Source organism: Chrysochloris asiatica, unplaced genomic scaffold (assembly GCF_000296735.1).
Source record: "Chrysochloris asiatica unplaced genomic scaffold, ChrAsi1.0 scaffold00150, whole genome shotgun sequence".
Taxonomy (NCBI): Eukaryota; Metazoa; Chordata; class Mammalia; order Afrosoricida; family Chrysochloridae; genus Chrysochloris; species Chrysochloris asiatica.
In genome coordinates, this window is record NW_006408668.1 from 1,404,865 (window position 1) to 1,415,471 (window position 10,607).

Here is a 10,607-nt window from a genome sequence, read left to right on the forward strand (position 1 = left end):
GGTGAACATGAACCAGCAATTTTGGGGTTCAAACCAACTTTGCAGTCCAGCACAGTAACCCACAGTGCCACACCAAGACTCACTGTTGTAATGTTGTTATTGTTGTTGTTAAGTGCCATCAAGTTTGTTCTGACCCATAGCGACTCTGTATAGCGTTTCCGAGGAGCAGCTGATGAGCTTGAACCACGAACCTTGCAGATCAAACTGACTTTGCAATCCAAAGCATTAACTCACAGTGCCACACCAGGACTCGCACTGATGTTATAGATAGCATTCATTTTTAATACTGAATCAACCTTGGATATCTAAAGTAAATGCTACTTGGATTTTGGTATGTCATTCTTTTTTCATTGTTGAATGCTATTTGCTATAATGAGGAATTTTTGCATTCCTGCTTATGAAAGATATTGGACTGTGGTTTTCCTTTCTTTATCTAGTTTTGATATTAGGGTAAAGCTGGTGTCATAAGGTGTGTTGAGGAGTGTTTTTTTTCTGCTTTTTCTGAAAGGTATTGGAAAGAATAGGTATCATGTCTTCCTTAAATGCTTGGTGGAATTCACCAGTGAAACCATATGCAACTAGTTCTCTTTTTTGAAAATTTATTGTTTATTGATTCCATTCTTCTTAATAAGCTCAGACCTAGTTAGATTACTTATTACTCCTTCTATGACGTTGGTGGATTTTGCTTTTCAAGCACTTGATACGTGTCATCTAAGTTACCAAATATTACTAGTATAGAGTTTTTCATGATTTTTAAAATTACACTGTTGATATCCATGACATCAGTAGTGTTGACTTCTATCTTATTTCTGGTCCTAGAAATGTGTGTTTTTCTCAGTTAGCTGGCAAGAGTTTTATCAGCTTTATTGTCCTCTTCAAAAAACTAGCTTTTGGTTGAACTGATTTTCTCTATTTTTTGTTTCAGTTTTGTTCATTCATGTTTCTATATTTATTATTTCCTCTTATTTTGTTTTCTTAATTCTTTTTCAAGTGTCCTAATGGCGTAATGGTTACAAGTTGGGCTGGTAACCTCAAGGTCAGTGGTTCAAATCTATCAGCCGTTTTGCGGGAGCAAGATGAGGCTTTCTGCTCCTGTGAAAGATTTGCAGTCTTGGAAACCCTAATCAGGGTCGCTGCTATGAGTCGGAACCGACTTCACGGCACAAAACCACCACTACCACCAATGCAAAAGCTTAGATGGTTGATTTTAGCTCTTTCTTATTTTCTAATATAAGCATTTAACACTATAAATTTATTTCTAAGCACTGTTTTTATTGCATCTCACAGATTTTGAAAAGTTGTATTTAAATTTTCATTTTAGTTCAAATAATTTTTAATTTTTCTGGAGACTTCTTATTTGAACCAGGTGTTGTTTAGAAGTATGCTGTTTCATCTTCAGATATTTGGGGCTTCCCAGCTATCTTTCTGTTATGGATTTCTAGTTTAATTACACTGTGGTCTGAGAACATACTTTAAATGATTTCTAATTTTCAAAATTTGTTAATATTTTATCACCCAGAATTTAGTCAATCTTGGGAATGTCAGTGTAAGCTTGAGAAGAATAGGTATTTTGTTGGATGAAGTATTCTATAAATGTCAATTAGATTCAGTTGATTAATGATGTAATTTAATTCAACTATTCCTTGCTGATTTTCTGTCTCCTAGATCCATCAGTGAGCAAGTCCACAACACATAACCACCAACACCAACACCACCAGGTCTGTCAGTAAGGCGCTCTGGTACTGCACTGGATTACAAGATAGCCTGCTAACCACAAGGCCAGTAGTTGAATCTACCAATCACTTCATGGGAGAAAGATGAGGCTTTCTGATTCCATAAGGATTTATATCCTCAGAAACCCTATACAGAGTCACTATGAGTTGGAACTGACTCTACGGCACACTCCAACAACAACAGATCTTCCAGTAAGAGTGTTGAAGTCACCAACTATAATAGTGAATGTGTTTATTTTTCCTTACAATTCTAACACTTTTTGTCTCAAGTATTCTGATGCTCCTTGCTACATGCATATGCCATAAGAATTGTTACATCTTTTGGATAATTGACCCCTTTGTCATTATTGCAATCCCCCTCTTTATCCCTGATCATTTCATTTGCCCTGAAATCTGCTTTGTCTGAAATTCATATAGCTCTGGCATCTTCTTTTTTTTTATGATTAGTGTTTGCATAATTGATCTTTCTCTATCCCTTACGTTTAATCTGTCTGTGCTATAGAAGAATTGTGCACACAAATCCCCCACCACAAACACACAAAATATGTGTTGGAACTCTAACCCCTATGCTTATAGATGTGGAGTCCTGGTAATACGCTGTAGGATAAGCACTAGACCAAAAGGGCAGTTTGAATCACAAGGCCAGTGATTCAAACTCACCAGGCACTCCTCAGGAACCCTAAATAGGGTCACTATGAGTTGCAAAGGGCTCAGTGGTACTTAACAACAACAACATTGTATAGTGACATAATCCTGTTTTGAAACAGGGTTCTCTTTGTTACATTAACTATATCATACTCAAACCGGGTAGGTTCTGAATTGAATAACTCAGTTGTACAAAGAGGAGGTTAAGCCCAGAGACACACACACAGGGAAGACAACCACCACATGAGGACCACCAAAGCACTAAGGAATGTCCCAGCTACTGAGAAAAAAGAAATTGATAGGCCTGAGACCATGATTTGGACTTTTGTTTTTTAAGTTTTTATTGTGACTTGGGTGAAGATTCACATAGCAGATTGTCAATTTTACAGTCAATAATTCCTACACATTTTGTTTAATCTCAATGATTACGATCCCCTCAATGTAACAGCACTTATTCCATTTCCTCCCTGTGTTTTCTGTTTCCTTTCCTCCTTATTTTCTAACCCTTGTGAACTTTGCCATTGGGTAAATTATCCCAAATGTCCTTTACATCTCAAATTGTTAATTATTCTATAGTGTGTACCTCACTAGTGTTATTGTTTGTTTATAACCCTGTCTGTTGTTTGACTGGAGTCCTGGAGGGGTGTTGTGGGTTAATGCACTGGACTGCTAAGTCAGTTTGAACTGTAAGGTTGGCAGTTCCAGCTAACCAGTCGCTCCTTGGAAACTCTATACAGGATCACTATGGGTAAGAACCAACTTGACGGCACTTAACAACTTAACAACAACTTGTTTGACTAGGAGTCCTAGTGACGCTGAGAGTTATGCGCTGGACTGCAAAGTCAGTTTGAACCAAAGGGTTGGCAGTTCAAGTTCACCAGTTGCTCCTCAGAAACCTGATACAGAGTTGCTAAGAGTCAGAACAGACTCCAGAGCACTTAACAACAGCAATTGTTTGTTGTGCCAATTGAAGTGCGGAGACGACTTCAGTTTCTGACCTGGTGGATGACTAAGGATCATAGTCTGAAGGTTTACTAGTCTCTAACCAGTAGTAGGGGAGTCCTGGTGTGGCGCTGTGAGTTAATGCATCAGACTGCAAAGCTATTTGAACTGCAAGGTTGGTGGTTCAAGCTCACCAGCTTGCTCCTTGGAAACCTTTACAGGGTCACTATGGGTCGGAATCGACTCAACGGCACTTAACAACAACAACCAGTAAGGCAGGTCTATTTTATCATTGAGTTTTCCCATTTGTTTTCTGCTCTTTCCAGGACCATCTAATGTGATGTCTTTCAGAGCAGTTGATACTGGTTGCCAGGTACCATCTAGTTCTTCTGGCCCCAGCGTTGTGGAAACCTATGGTCACGTGGTCCACTGTATTAATTGTTTCCATGTGTCTTCAATTTACATCACTCTTCTTTCTTCTGGACTAGGAGAGACCAGTAGTAGCATCTTAGATGCCACAGTTGCTAGGCACATGTTAACTTCGGTGAAGGGAAGGCAACATACAGTAAGAGACAGTTGACTAAAAATGTATAGAGGCAGAGGGAGATACTGGAGTCCTGGTGTGGCACTGTGGGATCACAAGTCCATTTGAACCACAAGGTTGGAGGTTTAAACTCACCAACTGCTCCTTGGAAATCCTATACAGGGTCGCTACTTGTTGGAACTGACTAGATGGCACTTAACAAGAAGGGAGATACTAAGAGGAGTGCAAATCTTCAATTAAAAACAACAAAGGTAAATTCACAATCTTACAATAACAGCCAATATACAACAGCATGATAAATGGAGAAAAGACTGAAGTTGTCAGATTCCATTTTGCTTGGATCCACTATCAACACTCCTGAAAGAGCAGTCAAGAAATCAAACCCTCCTACTGCATTAGGCAGATCTGCTGCACAAGACCTCTTTAAAATGTTCAAGAACATAGATGTCAGTTTGAGGACTAAAGGGCTCCTGACCCAAGCCATAGTATTTTCAATAGCCTCATACGCATGGAAAAGTTGGAAAGTGAATAAGGAAGACATTAGAAGATTGATGCCTTTGAGTTACAGTGCTGGAGAATATTAAAGATACCATGGACTGCCAAAAGAACAAACAAATCTGTGTTGGCGCAAGTACAACTAGGTCACTGCTTACCTCACTACTCCTCAGAGCAAGACTCTTCTTCCTTTTATCACTTGCTATAACATTGGTTTTAAAAATGGTGTGCTTTGTGCTTTGTTGTCTATTATTTTTTAGTCTGTCGTATTTATTTACTGTGTGCTCACTGCTTTCATCATTATTACTTCACTGTAACCGCAACTCAAAAACCAACTGGGTCTTGTTCTCCCAGCCCAACAATGGAGATGCTCGGCAAGCATTTGTGAAATAAAGGGTGCTCTGTTCAATTCTCCCAACTCTAGGAGATGGAGGTACTATTTCTCCTGTTTTCCACACAGGAAAAGGGAGCTTCGAGGGATTCTATTAACCTGTTTCAGGTCAGTTCCATCCAAGGGGTGTGTAAGTCTGTGGGTCTGGATGTAAACAACTGTGCCCTCTCACACCAATTGCCTCCGCTCATCACTGTTCCCGCACTCTTTTCAAACACAAGGACGGCAGTGTCTTCACACGAAGGAATCGCAGAGCATCATCGCTATCATCACAAAACTGGCGCGTCCCTCACACGCGGGTGGCAGCCCGTCTCCACCTCCCGGAGCGCGAACCCACCGCTAACCGCGAAGCCGGCAATAGCACGGGCGCACTAGCGTCCGCGGAGCTGCCCTCTGCGCAGGCGCACGCCGCCCCCTTCCGCTTGGGGCGGGGCTGGCTCTGCGCGGGTTGGTACGGGCGCCGGTTCCAGGTGTCGGTACCCTTTTTCCGCATATACATGGAGCTTCGGGCCGGCCCAGCCTGGGGGTCGGCCCGGGGACTGGCCTCGGCATCCCCGGAGCCGCGACCGGAGCGGAGGACAGGGGCTGACACTGTCCGAACCCGCCGTTTCTTGCTCGGGCTCTACTTGGTGGGCTTCTTGGTGAGTGCGAGGACCAAGGCTGAGAAGGGACTGGCTGCGGGTTCAGTGCTGACTCAGTCCTGGGTTAGGAACCTCAGCTGCGATCGTTTTTAAAGCTCTGGGGGCTATAGTAATGTTCAGCGGGGTCTTGGCCACCTTACCTCTCTGCGTTTTGGACACATGTTTCACGCCCCCCATTCGCGTTCTATTTTGCACGGTGCGAAGCGCCCCAGCCCCTCCAGGCTGCTTGGTTAGTCAGGGTTCCACTGCCCCAGGTGTGACCTTTGGACCTCAACATCCAGGGCGTGACCCCGTGTTTGAAGGCGCTATTTGGCGCCGCGCCAGGCCAGAAGGGCGGTGAAGCACCTGGATTTAGCAAGCTTGTGTAGGATCTCAGGGAGTCCTGGGCGGCGCTTAGAGTGAGTGCGCTGGACTGCAAAGTCCATGTGAACCGCAAGGTCGGTGGTTCAAGCTCACCAGCCGCTTCTCAGAAACCCTATGCTGGGTCGCTATGGGTTGGAACTGACTTGACAGCAGTTAATAACAACACCATAAAAGATTCAGGAGCCCTGGTGGTGCAATGGTTAAAAAGTACCAGCCGCTGCTCCTCGGGAGAAAGATGTGGCAGTCAGCTTCAGTAAATATTTTTAGTCTAGGAAGCATTGTTGGGAAGTTTTACTCTGTTCTACAGGGTTGGTATGAGTCAGACTGGACTCAAAGGCAACAGGTTTGGTATGTAAGATTTAGTCATTTTAACAGTTTATTCAATCATGAGTTATCTAATCTTTTGCAGGGGGAAATTAAGAATTTCCCAAAAGTCAGAATAGCGTACAGAAGGGGTTTTTATTTAATGGAAAATGTAGACATTCAGAATATTTATATGCAGCTTTGGGTATCCTTCAGGAGCTAATGACTCTTTGTTAAATTATAAGGAATATTATGCATAACTTGTATACACACCTAACAGTTATTATATATATGTGTGTTGTTATATATATATGTTGTTGTTAAGTGCCATCGAGTTGTTTCTGACACCTGTATATTCCTAGGAGCCACTGGTGACCTTGAACCACCAACCTTGCAGTTCAGACCAACTTCACAGCCCAGCGAATTAACCTACAGTGCCCCACCGGGTCTCTACATAAATATACACACACACACAAATATGTGTATATATGGTGGCACATATATATGGTGGTAGTGGTTATGTGCCCTGGAGTCAGTTCTGACTCATAGCTAACCTGCATAGGGTTTCCGAGTCTGTAAATCTTTAAGGGAGCAGAAGGCCTCATCTTTCTCCTGCTGAATGGCTGGGGTAGTTTTGAACTGCTGACCTTGAGGTTAGCAGCCTGACTGGTAACCACTATGCTACCAGAGCTCCGTATACATATATATGTATATGCACATATACATATATATATATACACACACATATGTATATAAATGTTGTTAAATGCCATGGAGTCAACTCTTACTCATAGTGGCCCTGCATAGGGTTTGCAAGGAGTGGCAGGTGGGTTTGAGCCACCAACCTTGCAGTCAGCAGTCCAGTGCTTGTCCTACAGCATCACAAAAGTGTGATTTCTTTCATCTTGTTCCCTTCTCCCTTGTTGAAAATCACTTCCCAAGAGCTACTTAGCCATGTAAAGTCCCCTAATACACTCAGGAAATGATTTTCAACTGGGGAAGAAATCATTTGCCAAAATATTTTCGTGTTTTTAGTTCTTATCTCTACTTCTCGATTTTAATTTGTTTTGGGAGGAAATGGGCCTGAGACTTTACACTTTTTTTGGGGTGCTAAAATCTATGATTTAAGATTTCTAGTCCTGGTGTGGTGCTGTGGGATAACACACTGGACTGTAAGGTCAGCAGTTCAAACTCACCAACCGCTCCTTGGAAACCCTATACATGGTCTGTATGCGTTGGAACTGATCCAATGGCACTTTACAACAACAATAACAATCCTCCCTCCAGATACCTCCTGAAATTGGTATTTTTGTTTCCTCAACTTTAATACAGCAACTGGTAATTTTTAATGTTAAGCTACAAATCCAAAATGATTTGGATCCCTATAGATAACCCTGTGGTGCATTTCACTGTCTTACAAGGGGGCTTTAAAACTTGAGAAGAAATTCCATCACCTTTTCATTCTATTTTACCATGAACTTTTTGAAGTTTCCTCATCTAGAGTCAGAATCACTCAAGAACAAGTGGTATAAGTAGAAATCAACTCCATGGCACACACAGTGACAACTGAGACGACAGTTTTTATGTTAGATTAAAGGGTTAAGTGGTCTCTGATCTAATTACAAATTGCAAATACATAGCTGGTTGCGGAAGTTCAAACTGCACTTAACTGATAATAGTTTTGCAGAAGCTATGCATTCATAAGAAGAGAGAGTTACATTTTATGTTAAAAGAGAAGATAATTTTAGAACAAAAATTCCTGAAAAGAATGAGTGAGCATTGGTCTCTTAGGGAAAAAACAAACAAACAAATATTAATTTCCAGGCTTCCAAAATGCTGAAATAATAACAATCAGTTACTGTTTATGAATGTGTATTTTCAGGTTTTAGCCTGTTACGAATCGGGCTGCGAACCTTAAGGTCAGCGGTTCGAAACTACCAGCTGCTCCGCGGGAGAAAGATCAGGCTTTCTACTCCCGTAAAGATTTACACCCTCGGAAACCCTGTACAGGGTCGCTATGGGTCGGACACGACTCAACGGCACTTAACAACAACAACAACAACCTAATTAAATGCATCCTATCATATCCAGGGTCGCTATGAGTCAGAACCCACTTGACAACACTTAACAACAATAGCAATCTTTTATTTAAAATAATTATTTAAATATTATGTGATATTTGGCACTTTGAGGAAAAGTGGAAACTTACTCCTTGTTGGCCAGTTGAGAAGACTCAACAGGTTGCTGTTACATTTTTTAATTTCTTCAATGCTGCACACCTCTGTCAGTCATATCTTGGTGGCTTGCATAATGCTGTAAAGCTGGGAGTTATGCGACTGGTGTTTCAAATACCAGCAGGTTTATCCATGCTGGAAAGGCTTCAGCAGAGGTCCAGACGAAGATCAACCTAGGAAGAAGGAATGTGGTCCACGTCTTAGGAGTTAGCCCCTGAGAACTTTAGAAATAGCAGCTAAACTCAATATCATCAGCCAAAACAAAACCAGGGACGACTGTGTTAGTCCATCAGTTACTCAGCCTTAAGTTGAAGAAAATTCAAACAAGTCCATAAGAACCACAATCCAATATGGTGGTTGGTGGTGATTATGTGCTGTGGAGTCGGTTCTGGTGGTGGCTCTGTGCTGTGGAATTGACGCCCACTCATAGTGACCCTGTATAGGGTTTCCAAGGCTGTACAGGAGCAGAAATTCTGATCTTTCTCCCATGGAACAGCTGGTAGTTTTGAACTACTGACCTTGGGGTTAGCAGCCCAATTCGTAACCACTACGATACTTGTTGTTAAGTGCTGTTGAGTCGATTCTGACCCATAGCGACCCTGTATAGGGTTTCCAAGGAGCATCTGGTGAGCTTGAAACACTGACCTTGCAGTCCAAGCGACTTTGCTGTCTGACACATTAGCCCACAGCACCATGCCAGGACTCCAATACTAGAACTCCTTAACCTTGGGTATGTCTTACCTAAATTTAGAGACCATCTTAAAACAAATTTGACATATTAAACACTAATGACTAGAGACCAGAGCTTTTGTGGGGTCATGAAGAACATCATGCATGAAGATAGCAAAAGGTCATTGAAAAGATAGTGAAGAAAGAAAACACCAAATGGATGTTAGAAGAGACTCTGAAACTTGCTCTTGAACATAGAATAGCTCACGTGACTGGAAGAAATGATGAAAGAAAAGAGCTGAACAGAAAATTTCATAGGGCAGCTTGAGAAGACAGTAAAGTATTATAATGAAATGTGCAAAACTGTAGAATTAGAAAATCATAAAAAGATCATGCTCAGCATTTTTCAAGCTGAAAGAACTTAAAAAAAAAATTGAAATCTTGACTCTTGTGCACTATTAAAGGAATCTTTGAGCAAGATAGTGAATGATGCAGGAAGTATTAAAAGCAGCTGGAAAGAATAGATTCACTGTACCAAAAAGATTTATGTTCGGCCATATTAGGAGTTCACATATGATCAAGAACAGGTGGTATTGAAGGATGACGTCTAGGCTACATTCAAGACCTTAGTGAAAAACAAAGCACCAAGAATTGATAAAATACCAATTTAAATGTTTGAACAACTTGATGGCAGTACAGAAAGTACTCACTGTTCTGTGCCAAGAAATTTGGAAGACAGCTACCTGATAAGCCAACTGGAAGAGATCCATATTTGTGTCCTTTCCCAAGGTAGTCCATTGTAATACAGAAATTATCAAACAATATCATTACTATTACATACAAGTAAAATCTTACTGAAGATAATTCAAAAAAACGATTGTAGGAGCACATTCACAGGGAGCTGCTTGAAATTCAGACTGAATTCAGAAGAGAATGTGGAACTAGGCATATCATTGCTGACATAAGATGGCTCTTGATCAAAAGCAGAGAGTACTAGAAAGCTGTTTACTTGTCCTGTATTGACTATACAAAGGCGTTAGACTGTGTGGATCATAACAAACTTGGATAACATTGTGAAGAATGGGAACTGCAGAACACTTAATTGTGCTCATGAGGAACCTTGTACAGAGACCAAGAGACAATCATTTAGCCGGAAGAGGCTACTGCATTAAAATCAGGAAAGATGTGTGTCAGAGTTGTGTCCTTTTACCATACTTATTCAATGCTGAACCAATCTGAGACACTGGATTATATGAAGAGAAGCATGCCATCGGGATTGGAGGAGAAGGTTCATGAATAACTGGTGACCTGCAGATGACACAACCTTGCTTACTCAAAGGCTGACCCTCATTGCTTTCAACTCAGTGTAAAGAAAATAACAGTCCTCACCCCTGGACCAATAAACAACAACATTTTAAATGGAGAAAAGATTGAGATTGTCAAGGATTTCATTTTGCTTGGATCCACTATTAACGGCAACCAAGAAATCAAAGGATATGTTGCATTAGGTGAATCTCCTGCACAAAACCGCTTTAAAGTGTTTAAGAACAACGATGTCAGTTTGAGGACTAAAATGGGCCTGTCCCCGAGCCGTGATACTTTGAATCACCTCATGTACATGTGAAATCTGGACAGTGAATAAGGAAG

At 41.4% G+C, this 10,607-nt stretch overlaps 1 protein-coding gene across 1 annotated transcript in view; it reads left to right on the plus strand.

The window, feature by feature from the left end:
* The first annotated feature begins 5,355 nt into the window (after positions 1-5,355).
* MFSD9 (major facilitator superfamily domain containing 9) overlaps positions 5,356-10,607 on the plus strand; it is a 33,494-nt gene continuing 28,242 nt past the window's right edge. The window contains exon 1 of the mRNA XM_006870730.1: positions 5,356-5,391. The gene's annotated coding sequence lies outside the window, so the exon portion shown is untranslated. The remainder of the gene's footprint in view (positions 5,392-10,607) is intronic.